Genomic DNA, 23,032 nt, shown 5'->3' on the forward strand with positions numbered 1-23,032 from the left:
ACAAGAATATAATAGGCACCATTAAACCCTGTGTATGTCAGACTGTTCCATATAAATTACTTCCCTATATGAAAAAGGCATAAAAACATGCAAGACAGTAAGACATAGCTTGGATTTTACGTTATCAAAACCACAGCTAAACATCTCAATGTCTTGATTGAAACTTCTTGTCGATATATCTGAATCCTGTTGCATGGGGATGAGTTAATAGCTGCATATATTTTACAGTTAGTGGACAAATAAATATTATAGCTTTATATTCAGCTATAACCACTTGCTTCCCTTGTCCTCCCATCCAAATATAACTTAACTCTTTTCACTTGTAAGATATTGTATCCAGTGTGCAGCCACGGTCAATTTTACATTTGCTGGAAACCTTTGTAATTCCTGTATTTAACAGCAAGATTGGATGTGCAGATCAAAACTTGCAAAGTTGCAGCTAAAATTTCATATATAAATTGTAGAGCTTAGCAATTGAAACAAAGGCTGGGATTTTCCATGCCCACCGGTGTTGGGCTTGTCCAGTGGCGTGAGCGGACAATATGGTGAGAAGGCCAAAAATCTGTTTCACAACATCATGAAACCAGTTTGTGACTGTTCGCTCTGCCTGCTGATGGCAGGCTGCATTTCCTGTCATTGGACATTGGGAACCTCATTATAATACATCAGCATATCACTGTAAGGCCAGCCCGCTGGACTCTTCCACCCCTGCTGGAAAACATGATGACGTGTTTCACAACAGCACATAAACAACGCGCACCTGGCAGGCCGCACTTCGCTCGGGTATCTTGCAGTCAGCAGCACCAGGCTTCACAGGCAGCACCGCACCTCTTTCAGGCGGAGTCACAGCAGGTCTCTGTGGGTTGCTTTTCAATGGCTGCAGGGCAAGGTCTTGCTTGGGGAAGGGGAAGAAGTGGCCTCAGGCAAGGGAAGTGGCTGCAGGATGAGAGCTGTACTGGGGAAGGAGGGAATCCCAGGGTGTGTGTGGATGCACATGTTCAACTGTGCAAGTGGCCTCAAGGTGGTGAGGGCTGAGGAAGCAGCCTTCAGAGAAGATGAGGCTAGATGGATATGTGAGGGTATGAGTAAGAGAGTGAGCGGTGATGTCTCCCTTGAGCTGGCAGTGAGTGGGATACCAGTGAATGTGTGATGGGATTGAGTGTGTGAGTTTAGAGTGATGAGATGGTTGCCATACCCTGGCTGCATGGATGAGATCATTCATCCTCTATCTGCATTGGATGGCCAACCTCCTCTGTGCAGCATTGGCATTGATCACCACTGTCACTGTCTGCCATTCTGGATTGGTGATGCCGCTGCCTGTCCTGCAGCCAGAGTGGGGGTAGAGGACATCAAGGCAGACTCCACGGCATCCAAATGGCATTCCAGTGATGCATCATTAAACCTGGGGGCTGCAGTCCATTTGCCTCTTGTGGAAATCTTCGCTACAGCAGTCGTGGGCACCGAGATGTGTGCGGCGGCTGATCTTTAAATATGGCACACAGTGTGATGAAGCAGCGAGTTGATGGCGGGTGGGTGAATGAGAACCCGCCTGCCATGGAGCATTGCAGTGTTTCCCAGGAATGCATAAATAATGTGATGTTTTTGGAACAATACGCCGTGAAAACCCACAATCATGGCTGGTGGGTAACCGTCTGCTATCACACTTAGTGCAAATCTAGGATGATTCTGTCCAAAATTGATAAACCACATTGTTACATTGATAACCTATTGCAATGGCAAAAGGACAGTGAATTTCTATCAAAACACAACTGTTGAGTGCTGCAGGGCTCCTCCAGGGTGATCCAGGCAACAGAAGTGTTACTTAAGCAGTCCAGTGGTCAGCTCTATTACGTTTTGTGATGGAATGGCTTTTGTTACATTCATGCTACTCACATGTGCATGGGTTAGGCACAGGAGTCTTGCGCCAAGTGTTGAACAATAGACTTCAGCAAGCAGTAATTGCTCTCTGGTTTGGTTTGATGGCTGTACAGTGGAATGCCTCAGAACGATGACAGGATACTGGGAATTTACCCACATGTTATAAAGCCTGTATTTACACACCAGCTAGATGTTGAGGGACTATTATTCCTATTGGATGCAGTAGTTAACATGCAGCGCCTACAAAGTGACCTACTTGCAGTCAATAGCATCAATGAAAGGCCTACAATCCTCGGGAAGCAATGTGCTCCTTTCAGCTGCTTCATCAGATAAGAGAAAAGCAAATGTATTCAGCTTTCTTGAGATACAGAGGCTTAGAGATCCCTCTCTGGTGATAGTGGACACCCATGGGAGATGTTGCAAATATCAACTGCTCCAGCCTGGAAGGAACATTGCAATCCTTGCCCTGTTCTGAGGCTGTAGCTGCTACAGATGGTAGATTTCAATGAAGACATCCTTAGTAAAGTGGAGAAGTCTGATGCACTGTTTCTTGCTGAGGTTCAGATAGAAGGATTGCTCCATGAACACTACGGGTGGCTAGAGCCTCCTGCTGAGAATTCTTCTCTGTCTCCTCCTCCTCCCTCTTCCAGCAGTTTACCCTGCTCTGTGTTACCTCTGCTAATTCTCCCCATCATTTGCTCCAAGAGAAATACAAACTATTTATACCCATGTCTGGGAGCAAGTGGTACATGCAGAATCTTTGAAGTCAGGATAAAGTCTTTCAAAATGTTTTCACATCACTCCCTGTAGATTTAAGCAACTTTAAACAACTCTGCAAACCACCAAGCCCTTTACAATTAAATCAGCAACTAGCGTGAAAGTAGCTGATGATCCCTTTAAGTGGCTCTCTTGGGGCATTCTTCCTGCTGCTTACCACATGCTCAGCTCAGCGAGATTAAGACAGGGCATTAGCTGGAGCATCGAGTTCCAAAATGGCAATGCTGGTGTCAAATAAGTGTTACACGCTGACTAATATTACAATCTGCCTTTTCCAGATGCTTTATTGCGCATGCGCTGACACCCTCACCAAGATGGAATCCAATGTGGCTAATGCCAGAAAAAGTCAGGTGTTCTGTGGACAGCATTTTGGAGACAAAATGACACCCGTAGCACAAAAAGAGGGTGCTTTGGAGCAAAGTTTCGCAGTCCCTCTGGTTAAAACCTAGGAACGAAACCAATTCTGAAGCATTCATATCTAGATTTAGAAATGGGCTCTAATTTCTACACAGGCACAAGTTCATATCATCACAGATGGACAGTACACAGAGAATAAAAGATTTATGGTAGGGTGCTATATAGCTGGAATGCAATGCAATAGGTATGACAAATGTCCCAGTGGGAAGGCACATGTGCAAGAATTTGCATTGATGACTTTAACAGTCCTCTGTGTTTTTTTATAGTTTGTACATATCGATTTCCCAATCAAGGTTTTGGATTAAAAGTCCACATTCTGTGACTATGGTCATCAATATTAGGTGTACACATTCACAACACATTATGAAAAAGGGGTAGTTTTACAACATAATGTAAAAATGCATTCAGGGGACAGGAAGTGAGAAGTAATCGATTGTGTTTTACTGAATTACTCTCTATATGGTTGCACTGTAGTACAGAACTTAAGTACTGCTGCAAAAAAGAAACATTCTGTCAAAGCTTGCTCCTATCTAGGCAGATATGCAAGAATATCAAATCTCAAAGGCAACAGCAATTTATACTGCATGAGATGAGGCTGCTGATTGTTTGGCAAATGGACTCTGTTTGCTAGAGAAGTCGCTATGGAGAATGCACCAGGGAACAGTTAATTGCCAAGCTTTTGTTTAAATTCAAACCAGGCTGGTTGACTCTGATTGGTCAAGGCATTGACATGGGAATGAAGATATTGAAAAATGAATTTAGGGGATAATGAATATAGATATTCACATACAGGGCCCTCTGCTTTGCAAATAGAAGGAATATGTCCATGCATTGCGCTTTTTTCAATTAAACAAAAGCTTGGGGGACAGCCATTCCCTGGTTCATTTCCCATGGCAATATCTTGGCCAGAGTGGACCTGCCTGGTTTGAATTTAAATAAAAGCATGGCAATTAATTGTTACCTAGTGCATTCTCCATAGCAACACCTCTACTAATCAGAGGCCACTTGCCAATCAATCAGCACCGTTTTCTTATGCAGTGTAAATTGTTGTTCCTGTGAAATTTGGTATTCTTGCGAATCTGTCCGAATCAGTGCAAGATGAAAAGCTTTGGCAGCATGTCTCTTTTTTCATTAATACACTATATCCTGCATAAGAGTTTGAACCATAGGATTGTGCTAGGCTTCTGCAGAAAGTAACTCTATAAAAGTGAGCAAGTGAGGTCAATACTTTATGCAGATTGTTAATAAAATCTAAAAGGGATATTTGCACCCTGTGAAGTTAACATGCCATTTAGAAGTTAAACATGTGACATAATTCATGTAAAATAAAACACAATTCTGCCGTTTAAACACAATACCATCATGCAAAAAGAACATTTTGAACAGAACAATTTAATTCCCCCTCCAAATTGGCAATAAATTCCACTTTAAATTTTCATCCTGATATACATTCTAGTAACACATGGGCCTGAATTTTGCACTCATTGGGTGCACGTGATTGGGGGGCTTGGGAGCCAATTAAGGGCTGGTCAGCATGAAACGCATCTGGACATTGGTGCAGCATTGCCGTTGGGGGCTGGAGCATGGCGGGCACCTGGTGGAATGGTGACCCAGAGGGGGGTATAAAATGAACCTAGGCAGCTCCCTGAAGGCTGCCAGGAGCTGGGGAGGAGCGTAATGGAGCTGTCAGTGAGAGGCTGGAAAGCTTGGCACAAGTGGTGGCCTCAGCACCTGGTGGGCATGGCAGATGGGGTGCCAAAGCCAGTGGCACTCTGCTCCATGATTCTCAGATGAGCGCCTGCGTGCTTTAGTGGAGGTAGAGAGTGCCTGGCATGAAATACTCATGCCGCAGGATGGCAGGAGGAGGGCACCCCACCAGACGAATAAGCCTGGACAGAGGTGGCTGCCTAGGTGGGTGGGCATAATGTCATGCGCCGCACATGGATCCAGTGGCGGAAATGGCTCAATGATCTTCTGCACTTCTTGAGGGTGAGTACCATGTTGGCTGGATCTGAGTATAGACATCTTGGAGAGTAGCTGTGGTCACGGTGCTCAGGGGTGTGAGATGCACAGTGCCAAATGGCACATATCCCTTCCCCTGCCAAAGGTGGGAGCTGTACCCGCTTAACTTGTGTATATAGAAGGGTGGGGAGTGCCAATTTGATGTACACCTCAAGCTCACTTTCTGGGGGGGGTGGGATGGGGAATGGGGAATGGCGGGGGTGGGTCGTGAGGCTGGAATGATGTTGCAGGTAGAGGATGTTCTAATGAATGCATACAGGAGAAAAGCAGCCATAATGCACTGGAGCAGGTGGTTGTAGGCCCAACATCCTGATCCTGTCCAGGTGTGGGACGGATGCCCTGGACACGGAATGTGAGCGAGGAGTAAGGTTCACAGGGCTCGGAGAGGCAGGGGTCTCGGAGTGTGGTAAGAATGTAGTGGGCCGATGACAGACTGGGGTGTGTGCAAGGAGGGCAGGACCGTGGCATCTCCAATGAGAAGCTCAAATCCAGAGTGCCCATTGCTTGGCCACTCACAATGCCTCAGTGAGGCACGTGTCCATTGTGGCAAGCAACCATCATGCTTGCACAGACACTTAGTGATGATGTTCCTAACTGACATATTCTGTTCCTCCCATCCTCACGACACACGGCTGACCCCAAGAATCCCCTTGACACCCAAGGAGGAACCGCTAAGCCATTCACCCGTGTCACATCTGCGCTCTGCACCAAGCACCAGCGCAGATACAGGCACAGTAGTGGCTATAGCGCATCAGTTCCATTTGGAGTGAAATGTGGTGAGAGCGTATCACACTCACATGAGGGGCTGGCGGAGGCAGAGAGTGCCCAGGGTGCTGGCAGTCAAAGGACTGCTGGAGACCAGAACCATGCTGAGTCCGAGGCAGCTGACCAATCTCTAGAGTCGTCCATCAGGTGGAAGATGCTGGATATTCAGCGGAAAGATCTGGCAGAGGTCCCTGAGGATCTGCGTACCATGATACCTGTTATGGAGGCATCCATGAGGATCTTGAGCACTGTGCTGGCCCTGCGCACCGAGTGCACAGCTTCTTCCACTGAAAGAGTGGTGACTCTTGTGGAGAGGCAGCTCCAGGAACAGAATCAGGAGTTCCTGGGGTGGCGCTGGGACCTGCAAGCCTTCATGCTGGCTGTGATCTCAGGAGAGCTGCATGAGGCACCCAGTCTCTCTGCTAGGTACCCATCCATTAATGGTGAGCTGGGAGGTCCAGACATACCTCATGCTGGCGGACCAGCTGTCTGTCATGTCTCTGGGCTCCTCTCATGGTGCTCTGGATAAAGGCGGCAGCTCCTCTGCCCCTCTGCCAGTGACCATGGCATTTTCTGAGGCTGCAACAACTGAGGAGTGCCCAGTCGTGTTGCTGGTCGCAGCCTCCCAGGGAGAGCCTACTCAGGCCCCGCTGGTTAGAGGACGACTGCCAAGGTCATCAGGGCCAACACAACAGCAGAGTCAGCAATTTGCATCCAATGCCACTGCCAGTGTGGGGAGTGGGGGGCATCAAGAGGTAACACTTGCAAGTCTAAGTTTAATGTCCTGTGAGCACAGGATGGGGTTTTCAATGGTGACATCCATTCATTTCATCGGTGCTGTGCATTGTTTTTGTGTGGCTTTCGCAACCAGTTCCTTTTTGCAACTCTGGTAAAGATATAAAGCAAGATTTTGTTTCAATTCCCTGAGGGCTTCTTATGTTTTCCATAGGTGCAGGCCTCATCAGTGCCTTATGATAGACAGCAGGAGCAGCAAACTTTATTACAGAGGCAGTGAGGTGACACTGGGGTCATGCCATTGCTTTCTCAGGAATCTGTGTGATGGAGGAGGTGCCCTTGCACTGAAATGTAAGCCAAGCTTTGGCAGCCTAGCTGAAGGAGCATTGAATCAAGGACGTCCTGGTGTCTCTGCTTCCCTGAAGGTTCTTCGTTTGCCTCCTTGTCCTCAACCTGTGCCTGCTCAGGCTCCCCATCAGATCCATCTGTAGAGTCTTCCTCTTAAGCTGCTTCAGTATCCTCATCTTCGAATAGGTCCCCCCTTGCCACCACCAGATTGTGCAGAGCACAGCAGACCACGATGATAAGCGACACACGCTTCAGAGGATATCGCAGGAAACCCCCGGAACCGTCCAGGCAGCGGCACCTCATCTTCAGTTGCCCTACGGTCCTCTCTACTGCCCTTGTGGAAGCGTGATTCCCTCTCTTCTGCCTCTGTACTCGGGTGTTGGAGTGGTGTCATGAGCCATCTTTTCAATGGATACCCCTTGTTACCCAGCAACTAACCATCTGGCCAACCTGCAGCCACGAACAACCTTGGCACCTGGGAGTGTTGCAGTATGTATGCATCATGGCAGCTGCCAGGATACCTTGCACAGCCTTGCAGAATCTGGGTCTTGTGGTCGCATACCATCTGCACATTCATGGAGTGGTAACCCTTCCTATTCACAAAGGCGCTCAGCAGACCCACTGGCACCTTGATGGCCACATGTGTGCAGTCTATGGCACCCTGGATGCGGGGAAACCCAGCAATAGCTTCGAAGCCTCTGGCTTACTCAGCCTGGCTGGCTTGGTAGGTCTGGTAATGAATGAATATGAAGACCCGTCTGAACAGAGCGGCAGTTACGAGCTTGATGCAGCTATGGACAGCTGATTGGGACACTCCACACAGATTCCCCACTGACCCCTGGAAAGATTCGGATACATAAAAATTGAGGTTTACTGTGACCTTCAGATCCACTGGCATGGTGCCCACCAAACACAGTTGGACGCAGTCTCCGGCCCAATCCTCTGGCATATTGATGTCACAGTGTCCCTCGAGAGGTGGAACCTCCTGCGGAACTGGACCTCAGGCAAGTTGAGGTAGCTGGATCACTGCCTATAGAGGATAGAGGTGTCTTCTGTGGTCCTGTCTGCCTTGCTGTCCATGCTGGTCCTACACCTGCACTTCTCCTCCCACAGGTCTCTCCCTATGACACTGCCTGCGAACACTGGCCTCCTCTCCCTTCTGCCCTCCTCTTCCTCCTCAGAGGAGGTGCCCCCAGTGAAGTACACAATCCCCATCTGCTGAGATGCAGATGGCACTGCCCTTTGCACTGAAGGCTGCACTGGGCAGGAATGCTCCAATAGAGTTGACAAATCGAAAGAGTCCTCAGAACAAGGCGAACAAAGTAAATAGTTCAGAAGAAACCATAGAAAAAGGTCTGAAATCTCAACGACAAAGCAACAGCAAACTCTCACCTGAAGTCCTAACCACTCACACAGCCAATGCTCCTGCCACTTTTTATCCCAAGCTTGGATGAGAAAAGTGAATAAATGGGATGGTGCCTGCCCGTGTTGCATGTGCACTGACCGACAAATCGTATGGGCAACGTAAAATTACAGTCAATTTCCCTTTTAATTGCTTTTAGTGGCTGATTAGTTGTCAGCGGACACGGTGCCAACTCCTGCGTGCGTCTGCCTACCATATTAGCTTTTTTAATATTTTTGGAAACATGGTGGTATTCTGTAAAGGAGGCTGTGTGTGTGTGTGTGTGTGTGTGTGTGTGTGTGCATGTGTGTGTGTCCATGATTAATTTAACTGGGGGAAGGTTAGTAAAGATAGCTTATTTGTGGGAACTGAGAGATGAAAGGTAAACGAGCTAAATGTGTGCATCTGTAATGAGAGGCTATGGTGAAGTTGGATTTCAAGTAAGTAGGTTGGGTTTAAAATTTTCATTATGAAATAAGTAGAGACTTGACTTTTCAGCTGTTAAATTTCAAAGGGGAGTTTAGAAGTGAAGAAACTTTTACAATTTACAAAGGTTTCATAAGTAAACAAGGAGAAGTTATTACATTTTATTTGATTCAAAGTGGAGGCAATAGGAAAACATGAAATATTTTTATATTTGGAAAAGTTGAGTTCCAAGGGGTGTTTGAGAACAATGGAAGATAAGATGAAAGGGAAAAGAGATATTTAGTTGAGCTGTGGTTGCTGTGTAGGGGAGATGTCCGGAGACCAGCTCTGTGCTGAGAAAAGGTGCAAAACATGAAACAGCCATCCAATCAAACCAGAAAAGTCTTTTTCTCAGAAAGCAGTTTGTTTTCTGAACCTTCTTAGATTTCCAGAGTGGAGTGAAAAAGAGTGAAGAGTCATGCGGTATTCCTTTACGAAAGTGAAAGCAGTTTTGCCTTGGGTAATATATAACTGGATTTTTATAGTTAAAATTTATAAGGGAGCTATTGTCAAGTAGTTTACTTTTTTGTACTGACAAAGTGGGTTTTTTGGGGGGTGTTTTGTAAGACTATTTTAACTGTGTAACTTTAATCTTGCGTGCTTAAGATTTTTTTCTTCTTTGTAATAAATATTTTAGCTTTAAAATCCAAAAGTGTTACTGGGATTCTGTGTTTCTGGGATCAATATTTTTTTCCCTCATTCACAAAATACATCAAAAAGGGTTATAATCAGTAAGGCAAGTTTCCCTCTGGGATTTGGCTTGCTCAGCAAATAGCATCAGCTGTGGTTGTAACATGCGCAAGTGGGCGATGAAGTTGGGACACGCATCCAATATCATCATGTGCGATTTAATCTTCTTCCAGGCTGGCTGCGCATCTGAAACTACCGCATAAAATTCTGACCATGCTGTTTTTGTACCCCTTAGCACCCGTAGTTTAGTAGCGATTAATTATTCTCAACTATTCTCGTTGAATGGTTTTCTATAATTAACTAAAAGTGATCTGGTGCCCGTCTATAAGAATCAACAGGCAGAATTTTTCATCCTGCGGGCACGCATCTGACCAGAATGGGAGTGAAATAGTGCGTGATTACATCGGACGAGCACCTCGACTTCATCGCTCACTCGTGATCTTTCGGTCAGAGGGCATGCGCGAGAGGTGGCAGCACGCCCGCTGATAATTAAGAGGCCTATTAAGGCCCTTAAGCAATTAATTGTCTTTTTTGCTGCCCATCCAACCTTACAGTTGGCAGGCAGGCGAATAGACCACGTGGCCTTTGCATTTTTACGAAACTTCTTTCACAGGCGGGATGAGTTTTCCAACAGTTACTAAAAAAACCAATAAAATATCTTTAACATCATTTTTTATACGTCCCTCTTCATGTGACTGAGTCACATGTGGGGACATGTTTATATAATTTGTAAAATGTTTATTTTTGTATTTAAAATTCTTCAGCTCCCTGAGGCAGCTCTGTGCCTTCAGGGAGCTTTTGCTGTGTGCTCCCTCACGCATGCGCAGACTTCAGCACTCGCGCTCCTCCTGCCCCCACCCCGGCAGCACTGAGGCTCTTAGCATGCATTTCACGTGGGTTGGCTGTTAATTGGCCTGCCAACGTGAAATCGTGGCCGAAGCCTGATTGCGGGCGGCGGTCCATCCTGCGGCCGTTCCCAGGCCCACCTGCCATGCCTGCCGGAAGAGGGGAAAATCCTGCCTAATGTGTTATTTGTTTCTCATAAATTCAGGAAGATTGATTGACGTGCTTCCAGATTTTGAATGGCCTTATTAAAATAGGTTGTGAGAGGCCTGCTTAATTAAATTTTGTATTTATAAGTGGTATATTAACATATTCAGGGCTCCTACTCTGAAAGAGAAGGATAAAGCAATTGAATTGAATTAAATATAATTGAATTTTGTAACCAGTCTCAGAAATTGGCTCTGCCGGATTTGTATACGTTTCAGTCCATGCTAGGTTCTGATGGCATAGACAGCTCCATTTTGTGTTTTACTTTTAGTAATATATAATTGCTATTCTGTCCACACTTTTGTATGATAACCATATGTCTCATTTTATCGATAGGTTGTTAGATTTGCCTCTACATTACGAATATGTTGTGACATTTCTGTGCCATGTGTGTGTTAGAGCTACCCCAACTATAGCTTAGTCCCATTGGGGTTTGCTTAGTTAATTGAGAAGCTTGCAAGCAATATTAGGACAGGAGTTGACTTGGAGGAATAATATGACATACAGCATACACATTATCTGGCAATGCAAAGGGTTGGCTGTGTGGTCAAAACCACTCGAGGATATTATTTATGCTATTAAGATTCTGATGTTGATCACCATCAAACTCAGTTCTAGGAGTTGATTTTTCAAATCTCATGTAGAGGTTGGGTTGTACCAGTGATTTTGAGCCACTATAAAGCAGTTTTAAAGGCCTGTGAATGCAAAATAACCTTGATCAGGTCATCCAATCCACAATTAACAGCCCACTGTGGACAGCATTATGGCAAGAAGTGCGAGGCCATCTCAGGAAGGTAGTCTAACAATTCTTCAACTTTACACCAGATGTAGCAATAACTGCAACACAACAAATTGCCAAATTTTAAAGGCTTCTATGCAAAGACTGGCCAGGAACTTTTTATAAAACTTAGGCTGGGATTTTCCACTTCCATTGGTGTCAGGCATCATGGCCGGTGGGGGGTGTGGGGGCAGGAACAATATGGCAAGGAGCCTAAATATTGATTTTAAGCTGTTGTGAAAACAGATTGTGATCATCTGCTCCACCCACTAATGGTGGGCTGTATTTGCCGCCACGGTGCGTCAGGAACCTAATTTAAATATTGTACATCTCATTATAGGCCCTGCTCGCAGGAATCTTCCCGCCTCACCCCCCAGTCAAATTTACTACCCATGTTGGCTTGGCTTCAGAACAACATGATTCACGACTGCCTTTAAAAGGCATGCACCGGGCAACCTGAACTCCGAGGAGAACTCAGAGCTGAATGCACACAACCTTGTGCAGCGCTCGCGAGCATCACCCATAGGACATCAAGAGGCATGGCGCATTCATGGGGGTCACAAGCATGTCGCTTTATCCCGACTGGCTTTCAGTGCGGTGCCACTGCAAGGCTCCTGCTCCAGTCAGGCCTGGGTGGGGAGAGGGGGGCAAGGCAGCAGGAAGTACACAAGCACATGGTGGGGAAGGGGGGTAGTTGGGAGGGGTGAGGAAAGCGGCAACGCACTTGGAAAAGCTTTTCAAAAGTGAGCATTCTTCCACAGCTGAGTCCGTTCAGCTGCAGCTCCATTGACATGGTTGGAGTTGGACCTCTGAAGCTTTTTTGCCCACTCAAGCAACACAAAAGCATGAACATGCTACCAAATGTTCCAGAACATTTCAAGCTTCGGGTGCAGACTGCAAATGTTTTAGGGGGCAGCAAAGCAATTGGCCAACTGGGCAAACTGTAGAATCCCCTTGTGAAAGGTGGCCATGGCGCAGTCACTGGTGGAGATGTTCACAGCTCCTTGCATGTCTCTACTAAGGTTTGGACCATCATTGTGCAAGCTAACAATGCAGCCTTACAGTGCGGGTTAGGAGAATGCCAGTGCCTGAGCTGAGAGCGCAGCTTGCAGTCCAGTGGCTGAAGCTGCCGCCAATCAGTCAAGTGGAGTGGGGCAGAGGTGGGTGGGGTTTCAGACAGCCATGAAGCACACTACACACTTGCCATCCAAGTGGTGGCCAGCAATCTCCTGCACGTGTGAAGGGGCCTCCAGACTTAGCGAAGGGAGGTTATTAGGACCCACGCGTCTCTCTCTTTGATCCTGCAGGAGGAGAACATCAGCATCGTGTAGCCTGGTGATTTGGCAGTATGCCTCATGACTTACAGGGAGGGAGCAGAGGAAAAGAAGGGAGAGGTGAAGGCAACTGCTCAGCAAAGCATGGGCACCTCCCTCAAGATGAAGGGGCGGCAGGGCCTGCTGTGCACGCAGCTGAAGATCCACAGCGAGCTATCGCTTTACTAGACCCAGGGTCTACAGACAGCACTCGTCATTTCTGCAAATAACAGAACCAGTGTCACTGAAGATTACGCATGTCACATATGCTAAAAGGGCAGCCTTGCACTGCGGGTTAAGAGAATGCCTGTGCCAATCGGTCAGATGGAGTGGGGTGGAGGTGGGTGGGGTTTCGGGCAGCCATGCAGCGCACTAAACTCTGGACATCCAAGTGGTGGCCAGCGCTCTCTGGGATGCATTAAGGGACCTTCAGTCTTAACCAAGAGACTTAACCCATGTTAAACCACTCAGTTCTCTTTTTCATCCTGCAGTAGGAGTACATCAGGAGCATGGAACCTGGTCACCTAGCTGTGTTCCTTATGGCTGACAGGGAGCCGAGACGAAGGAGTGGAGAGTGACTGAGGCGCCTGGCTAGGCAGACGGAGGAGCAGCACCCTCAAGAATAAGGGGTGGCTGGGGCTCCTGCATATGCCGCAGGAGAGCCACTGAAAGCCTTCACTGGTCGGTGCCTAACTAGACCCAGGGCCTATAGACAGCACTTGTCATTCCTATTGGTGACCGAGAACCATTGTCGCCAAAGACTGTGTAAGTCCAGGGAACTGGTTAGTCATATCTGCCATCTGATGCAGGATTTGCTGCCATGGGCACATAGAGGGCATCCACTACCAGAGACCGTGAAAGTAATGACTGCGGCCCTCAATTTTTATGCAAGTGGCTCCTGCCAGGTCTCCTGCGTGGGACCTTTGAAGCCTCCATGCACAAGTGTATCCAAGAGGTCAAGACACCCTCTTCGCGAAGGCATTTCGCCCAGACCAGGACAGCCAGGAAGCAAGAGCGCTGGGATTTGCGCAAATCTCTGGTTTTCCACAGATGCAGGGTGCCATCGACTGCATTCACAAGGCACTTGGATCTCCATCTCCATGGCAACAAGCAGTTAACTACGCCAACAGCAAGGGCTTCCACTCACTGAATGTTCAGCTGGTATGCAACCACAAATGCATCCTACAGATCTGCTCATGATTCCCAGGCTGTATCCACAACTCCTAAACACTTAGCAGGCCTCAGATCCCTGACATCTTCCAGGGTCCAGAGAGGCTGCAGGGTTGGATCCTCAGGAACAAGGGCTACCCACAGTGGATGTGGCTGATGATGCCTGTGCGGTGGCCTCAGACTGCAGCACAGTGATGGTCTAATGAGGCTCATGCTGTGACCCGGACGTCGGTAGAGCAAACAATAGGCATTTTGAAATACAGTCCCCAGAGGGTGTCACGCAGCACAGTCGCTTGCTGCACGCTCTACAACCTGGCACTGCAACAGGATGGTCGGCAGTGGGGGGGGAGTGGAGACTTGGCTGAGGAGGAGATGGAAAAGCTGCATGTGTCCTCCGATAAGGATGAGGTCCTTGAAGACAAGGATGCCAGCGATGAGGCTATCGCACTGGCCAGATGAGGCAGGCATGCTTGGGAGGCCCGCATAGCCGCAAGATTTGTGAAGGATGATGAGGAGATGCAGTTAGGACAGTTCTGACATTCCTGCCTTTATTCTCTGAATGTCTGACTCCTGACTGGCTGAGACAGCGCACGTACCTTCAGTGCTCAGGCTCATGTCATGGAGACGCAGTGGAGGCCTTAATAGTCACTGGGTTCCAAAAGGATGATGACAACATGCAGTGAGGACACTCCACAGATCTTCACATAGCCTCTGTGAAAGTCTGACTCCTGTCTGTCTGAGGGCAGCTTGTTTGTGATCAGGGTCATACTGTGGAGACGCACCTGATCCTTTGTCAGCCTTGAGCACCTGTACCCTTCATGAATGCACCATCATTGGACACAGATGTTGAAGAGATGGGGGACCATCCCCATCTTAAAGGTACTGAGAGCACACAGAAAGAATAATGGAACTCTGTGACGCCTGCCCCCGACATTCTGGCAGCAATGACAAGCATCACCGAGGTGCAGGTATCAGTAATGTGTCCAGTGAGCTGGACCATCACTTTGGTCTGAAGGTTATACACTGCACGGGGACTAGGCTGTGGACTGAGACACCTGCCTTTATCTTGTGCAGGAACCAAGGTTTCACACCTGAGTGACACAAACACGGCTCATCATAGCAAGGAGCCATAGACAAGGAAACATTCTTGGGAGTTTATTTACAATAGTGAACATTATGTTCAAGTGATTAACACCCATGCCCAAGCTGTGCATCTTAACTTTCCTAACCCTGTCGCTACGTCTTGGTGCTCCCCCAAGGAATGCAGATGTCCAATAGAGGGAATGGAGGCAGCCTGCTGATGGCTACACCCTATCTGTGATGACCTTCGTGAGGGTTCTCTGGAGGGCCAAGACCTTGGCCTGCTTCCAGGATCCTGCTGAGTGGCAGTGGCACCTCCCTCGGCCTGTGGAGCTGGAGCTGGTGGGATCACAGGAAGAGGGGATTCGGATGGGCTGGATACTCCCAGAGTCATCTGGGTAGATGGCCCCGGGGTGTGGACCTGCTGATCTTCCTCCCTATAGATGCTTGAGGGCCCCTAGCCAACTCCTTGAGGAGATGGGGAAGCTGGAGTGAGATTGAGCTGCCCTGCACTCCTCTCAAGTTTAAACTATTGGAGACCAACTATTGTGTCAACGATGGAGTTCAGCCCATGCAGCAATACAGGACTGATGTCCTGGACCAAGGTCTCCATAGCAGCCGCCATCCTACCAGTGTTGACCTCAGCACCAGCATGCCAATACACTATCACCTCAGCCTGAGGCCAGACGGACTCTTCCATCGTGCCTTGCCATCTGAAGAGTGAAGCGGACATCCCTTCCTGATGTTTCTGAGCTTGCCTTTGCAGCTCCAGCAACTGTGACATGACCGAGTTCAGAGGCTCGTCATTTGACTCGGACTCAGCAGATTTCAGGCCACCAGCAATCCTCTGAGTGCCAGCCACCTGGGAAGTCTCTGCCTCTGCCTGCTTTGGATCAGACTGTGCTCACCAGATTGTGATCCCCAGGCTACTCTAGAACTAGATCCCACTGACGTGAGCATCTCTGCGCTGATGGAAGGTTTGGGTTAGTGCTGTGACAGGTCATCAATTAGGATGTCATCAGATTCTTCTTCCAAGGTGTCTTCGGGGCTTGAGACAAGGACTTGACTTGTGGACCCCCTTGACTGTTTCCCAAATGTGCCTGCAAAAGCACAGAGAGATAATTAGTGCATGGCAGGGGACCACAGAACAGGGGAACTCACTCACATCATTGTTGTTTGATGGATGTTGCACTCCTGGATCCTCACTTGATTGAGCGCTGCCAACCTCACTCTCAGCACAGGAACGGTCAAGATGGTCGCTGATTGACTCTATTTTCAAAGTCTGTGAGGATCTTGATGTCAGACAATCCTCCACCAGTCTGTGACCTCTCCCTCTTGTTGTGTGCCAGCTTGTCCTGCATGAAGACAGATGGAGTGAGTGTAAGCAGGACGCCTGCCAGGCCGGATGAGAAGGATGCCTGGAATGTGTGGATGGTGAGTGGTGCCATGGATGGGATGAGGACACGATCCACAGGGCATATGAAGGTGTGTGTGAGAGAGTGAATGGTGATGTCCCTTAAACTGGCAGTGAGTGAGAACCTTGTGGATGCGTGATGGGTTTAAAAGTATGGGAGTTGTGAGTGATGAGAAGAGTGACTTACCCTGGCGGAACAGAGAAGATCCTTCATCCACTTGTAGCACTGGGTGGCTGTCCTCTTTTGCAGGGTGTTGGCCCTGAGCACTGCGGCCACTGCCTCCCATGCTGGATTTGTCACTTTGCTTGCTGGTCCTCACTCAGACTAGGGATAGAGAACTTCACGGTGGGCCTCCACTGCAGTCAGCCTGCGCCTGAGGGAGGCTTCACTAAATTTGGGGGCAGCACGTTTCCTCCCTTTGGCAGCCATGATTTTCTAGCAGCTTCTGATCCCTTAGAGAGTGCTAGCTCTGTTCAAGGGTGCTCTTTAAATATGGCAGCAGGATTACTGAAGGCCTGAGGTGATGGCGGGGTGGGCAAATCAGAGGCCACCCTGCCAGCGATCCCATGTGATTCCCATTAATGCATTATTAATGGGGCAGGACCCACCGGGAATGGGACGATAGGGTGCGATAGCCGTTATTGTGGCCGGCAGGTAAAAGAATATTTTTCTCACCCACTACTGCACTTAGTGCAATTCTGGGGCGATTTCGCCCTTAGTTTACAACATTTGCAGGGAGCTAACATTCCCGTTGCAATCTCCACATGTTAAATCCAACTGATATTCAGAAGCTGGAGTGCACCTTCTGCATACTTGTGCAGAGCCTATTAACTGTGGATATCTGAAATAAGAACAAAGTGCTGAAAAACCCAGCAGGTTTGGCAGCATCAGTGGAGAGAGAGACAGAGTTAACGTTTCGATCCGATATGACTCTTCTTTGGAACTGAAGAAAGGTAGAAATATGATGGGTTTTCTGCTGTTGAAAAAGCAAAAGCAGGGTCAGGTAGAACAAAAGGAAAGGTCAGGGTTAGGTGCAAGGGTGGGAGAGATTAAATAACAAAGATGCAATTGAACAAAAGACAAAGGGAGTGGTTGTGTTTGTAGTAAATAAACAAAGCATAGTTGCAGAGTGTTAGTGGCAGAATATAAGAATATAGGACAGTTTTGTCTGAAAGCAAAAACATAAAAACAAGACACAGACTTGCACTTGACAAAAAAACACATCAAAATGGAAAACAGAGTTCATGGTCTGAAGCTGTTGAACTCAACGTTAAGAGTAGAAAGCTGCAAAATGCCTAAGATGAGGTGTTGTTCCTCAAGCTTGCGTTGGGCTTCACTGGTAGCAGGCTCAGGACAGAAATGTGAGCATCAGAACAAGGTGGTGAATTGAGATGGCAAGTAACTGAGAGGTCGGGGTCATACTTGCAGACGGAGCGGAGGTGTTCTACAAGATGGTCACCCAGTCTGCGTTTGGTCTCCCCAATGTAGTGGAGGCTGCATTAGCAGCGAATGTAATATACTAAGTTGAAAGAAATATAAGTAAAGCATTGGCATTGCTTCACCTGAAGAGTGTTTGGGGTCTTGGGCAGCGAGGAGAGAGGAGATAAAAGACAGGTGTTACGCATCCTATGATTGCATTGGAAGGTGCCGTGGGAAGGGGACGAGGTGTTGCGGTGATGGACCAGGTGTCATGGAGGGAACAGTCTCTTTGGAATGTTGACAAGGGAAGGGAGGGGAAAATGTGCTTGGTGGTGACATCAAGTGGAGGTGGTGGAAATGGAGGAGGATGATCCTTTGAATGTGCAGGCTGGTGGGGTGGAAAGCGAGGACAAGGGGAATCCTATCATAGTTCTGGAAGAGAGGGGAAGGGGTGAGAGCAGAAGTCGAGGACCCTGTCAACCATAGTGCAGTGTTTCCCTCCTTTGAGGGAAAAGGAAGACATGTCAGAAGCACTTTGATAGAAGGTAGTATCATCAGAGCAGATGCAATGGAAATGGAGAAACTGGGAGAATGGAAGGAAGTCCTTACAGGAGGCAGAGTAGGGTGTGAGGAGGTGTAGTTGAAATAGCTGTGGGAGTCACTGAGCTTATAAAATATTAGTAGACAGCCCTAGCCCAGAAATGGAGACTGAGAAGTCAAGGAAGGGAAGGTAAGTGTCAGAGTTGGACCATGTGAAGGTGAGACAACAGTGGAAACTGGAAGTAAAATTGATTAATTTTTTCCAGTTCCGGATGAGAGCAGATCACAACATTGATCAAAATACTTCTGTGACACTTTAGACTGGAATAATTCATGGCTGACTAACAGAATTGCTTCTGTGTTGTCCAGGTACAGGTATCAGGAATTACTGGTACTGTACCCACCCTAGTTGTTCACAGGCCTCTCAGCTATTCAAATACTCTCAACAAAGAATGCAGGCACCAGCACCCATCAACAAAGAATGCAGGCACCAGCACCCAGACTGTGACAGTATTGGACAACATTATAGTTCTATGCGAGTGTTTGTCATTACTGCTAAGCTGGTACAGGGAGAATGAATCAGCATGATGTAATCGCTGAAAGAACTATATTTAAAGCAGATTTTAAACACTGCTGAGGGTTCAGCTCGCGTTTTTGGTATTTGTATTCTTCATTTCCCGAATCCGGTTTGACTACAGATCCATGCATGTATGTTACTATCATCTGCTCGTTTGTGGTACAATTCAAACAAAGCAAGTCAAGTTTACCTAGTCCTTCCTTTGTGCAAGGACATTGTTCAAACTGCAGCCTGGTGAGGACAGATGAAATTCAGCCAACCGTGACAACTGAGCCTGAATGACAAATACTCAAATTTACAACTCACTAATGGAGTTAATTAAGGGCTGCTGCATAGTAGAAGATTGCTGAACTGTCAAGCTAGGGACCTCATCTGAGATTCAAGCATCACTGCTCCCTAATAATTAGATTTTGCCAGTTCTCTGTCGGGCATTTGGATGGGGGCAATTGAGGTAGAAAAATGCTGTCTCAACAGAGTAGCTTTACAATATTAAACACAGAGAACTGCAATGTAGACCATTTCTCCCACTTAGCTAAAGAATTGGTGTATGTGAGAAAGCATCGTCAATTCAGAAAGAAAAAGAAAAGAATCAAAGCAAAAAGCATTTTGTAAGCAGTTCCTGAATTGCTTTTCTCTCTTCACCACCTTAAGTATTGAATGAAAAGGAAATTGGAACACAGCTGTTCACTCTCCACAGTTCAATCTTTAACGCTGCACTGAGAATCATTTGGAAGAATGTGTAAATGCATCCAATGGTAGGATATGCTCAAAAGTAATCCCAGGAGATTCTGGTAACAGCGTGGCAAAATTCAGATATATGTCAACTGCACTGCATTACAAGCATCTTTCCAAAGCATACCCAAAGGATGACTTGAGGTTTACCAATATCGCTGATACAGCTCTCCATGGACTCAGGGATACAAAGAATTGGACCGAGAATGTGACTATGATTTATTTTGTCAGTATCTATTATACTAGTGTTTTTTAATTACCTCTTCTAATTGGCATATTTTCCTGATATCTTAGGTTTGGCAAAAGAAAAGAGGAAAGAAGGCACACTCTCAAGTCTCCAAATGCTCCCAAACTGCTGCCAAGGTTGATTTTAAGTCAGATACCAAAAACTACATTTATGTAATTATTTTTAACTAGGACTCAGCTTAATGTCACATCCAAATGACAGTACATCCATCAATACCTCAATGCTGCACTGGAGTATTAGCCTAGATTGTGTGCTCAAATCCTTGAATACAGAATATGCTGACTCAGTGATGAGAATGTTACTAACCAAGCCCAGCACAGAACTCGAGACTGAAACCACTTTATCATGTCATGTTCATGTAGTTTTAAGAATAAAATTATAAGGACCAAACATCTTCAGCCTCTGCACCTGACCTCACTGGAGTGTCTGGAGTAATGGGAGATCATCTAATTATCATACCAGTGGTGAGCATCCACATCACAATGATAAAATCTTGGATATTTACCAGAAGAGGGGGCTGGGTATTACAAGTGAAACTGACCTGCTGCTAGTGTAGAAGCTGATACCATTGATCAGGAAAATGCTTTAACACTCTCCTGTCAACCTCCTTTATTACAGCACACGCCAAAAGAAAATCATGCTGCTGAGACTGCGACTAAAGTTTCCAGGCCTTAGATCCCCAATTCTGTTGCTGTAAAAGCCTGTATGCCAGGGTCATTGCAGGGTTCAGGCTAAGATTGTTAGAAAGGACAAGGCTAAGGAAACAACTTGTATAGGAATTCATCTCATGGCCTCGTCCCTTCCAAGGGCGGGCCCACGTTTGGGGAAGTTAAGCACCAGCCATATCTCGATGGAAGTCTGCAGTGGCAACTGAGACTTGACGTACCGAGGTTCCTGTCCATTTCCCGGAGGCAATCATGCATTGCTGGCTGATTTACAGCTGAAGTGCAGCACTAGTCCGATGGAAATTCAGGCTCATAAAATTCTACAAGAGCTGCCAGCATCTGAAAATGGTAGCTTAATGTTTCAAATAGAGAGCCTTTGTCAGATGTAAAACTAAACAGCTAGGAGACCTCCTTTGTAGGTTTGGTGAAAACAAAGGGGAGACTTGGAAACAATGAAGTTGCTGAGATAACTGTGTTAAATGCTAAAAGAGGCAGCAAATGGGGCTTAATGGCTTATGAATAATTTTTTTACAGTTGGAAAGTGAAAACTGCTGAAAAATACAAATGTTTTTTCATTTCAATTACAAAAAGGTGTTGCAAAGACAGAAATTGAGTGAAACAGGGCCAAAATAGAAATGCTCATGTTGGTATGTGAACAGGAGGATTTGGCAGGAAAATCAAAGCTGAGCTCCAAAGCTGTTAAAATCAACACTCAAAACAGAGGACAGTGTCCCAAAGAGGAATATGAGGCACTGCTTCAGAAATGTGTGTGATCCTGGTTGGAGCAATGCAGGAGACCAGAGGCGAAGGCAGTAGAAGCTGAATGGGAGGGTGCACTGAAATGGTAAGGCACAGAGAAATTGAAAGCATTCTTGTGGGCAGAATAGAGCTCTTCTAAAACGTGTTCACCTAATCCCCATTATTAAATTTAATTTTGATTTCCAGCATTTCCATTTTTTAAATTTCCATTTCCTTCACTCTTTAAACAATCTTGAATGGCTTTTATTAGCCTATGCTCTCAGCAACACAACCCAGACTGAAGATTCTGGGTCCTTGAGCTTAAGCTAACTTGTTAAAAACAAAGAGTCACATTTATAGAGGTGATTTTATTTGTCTGACATTTTCCCAAGATATTAGCTAGAGGACAGTGGAATAACTGAATAATAAAAACAACAGCAGCTTCAGTGTGTGCAAATACATTAAAATCTATGAGCACACAGGCTGTCGTGAGACTTGCAGAGATTTCAATAGGCTCCTTATTTTAAGTTGTTTTTGCACTCCACTATGCACCAATAGCTCCAAATTCTAGAACCAATCAGTAGTCTGAAATGATTTTTTCCAACTCTTAAAGAAGGTGGGTGGGTTGGTGAGTGAGCTGCTTTAACACACTTAAGACAGCACCAGAGAATCATAGAAAGGGTACAGAAATGGGAGAGTTCATTAATGTTCTAGAAATCATACCATTGGTTTTCTTGAAATTCCACTTCAGATGTAGTTGCAGGCAAAAAATAATTGTGTCTAGGTACTTGTTTATATATTATTAAAAATCTTGTCCATGAGTGTATTTTCCATCCAACTCCCTATTACTGTATCTGGATTTTAGTCACGTTTTTGTCACCAGATATAAATGACCTGGATCTGGGTATAGGGAGTACAATTTCAAATTTTGCAGATGGTACAAAACTTGGTAATCTAGTAAATAGTAAGCATGATAGTACAAATTTTCAGGACTGAGACAGACTGGTCAAATGGCAGCCATGTAGTAGATGCAATTTAATACAGATTAATAAAGTGTCGCACATTGGGAGAAATAACATTGAGATGCAATCTAATCTAAATGATATTATTTTGAGGGGAGTGCAGAGCAAAGGAACTGGGAGGGAGTATTCATAAATCTTTCAAGGTGGCAGGGCAAGTTGATAAGATGATTAAGAAAGTGCATGGGAAGCTTGTCTTTATAAATAGGGGCATTGTATACGAAAATAGGAAGTCATGCTAAATTTTTCACAAATCTCTACTTTGGTCTCAGTTGGAGTATTGGAGGACCACACGTAAGTAAGGATCTCAAGGTCCTGGAGAGGATATGGAGAAGGTTTACCAACATGACATCAGAGATGAGGGACTTCAGTTATGCGGAGAGATTAGAGAAGCTGGGATTTTTCTCCTTAAAGAAAAGAAGGTTAACACCTAATAGAGGTATTCAAAATAAGGACATGAATTAATAGAGCACCATCTTTTCAAGAGCAATGAAGGATGGGTAACAAATGCTGGCCTTGCCAGCAACACCCACATCCCATGAAAGAATAAAAAAAATAAACTATTTCCACTGGCAAGTGTATTGGAACCAGGGGTAGAATCTTACCTATGTTGGGCGGGCTGGGTGGGAGTGGGCAGGGGTGGGCGGGGAGCCAATCGCCGCCCTCGATCGGCTGTGTGTCATTTTACGCGGGCGGGCCAATTAAGGCCCATCCAGCAGTAGTGCAGCACTACCTGTGCGGGCGGGGGGAGGAGGGAGAGTCAAGGCCTGGGCTCTTTCGCGCATGTGCA

At 46.4% G+C, this 23,032-nt stretch overlaps 1 protein-coding gene across 1 annotated transcript in view; it reads right to left on the minus strand.

The window, feature by feature from the left end:
- LOC121284376 (E3 ubiquitin-protein ligase SH3RF3-like) overlaps positions 1 to 23,032 on the minus strand; it is a 518,157-nt gene that overhangs the window by 8,717 nt on the left and 486,408 nt on the right. The window lies entirely within an intron of this gene.

Source organism: Carcharodon carcharias, chromosome 11 (assembly GCF_017639515.1).
Source record: "Carcharodon carcharias isolate sCarCar2 chromosome 11, sCarCar2.pri, whole genome shotgun sequence".
Taxonomy (NCBI): Eukaryota; Metazoa; Chordata; class Chondrichthyes; order Lamniformes; family Lamnidae; genus Carcharodon; species Carcharodon carcharias.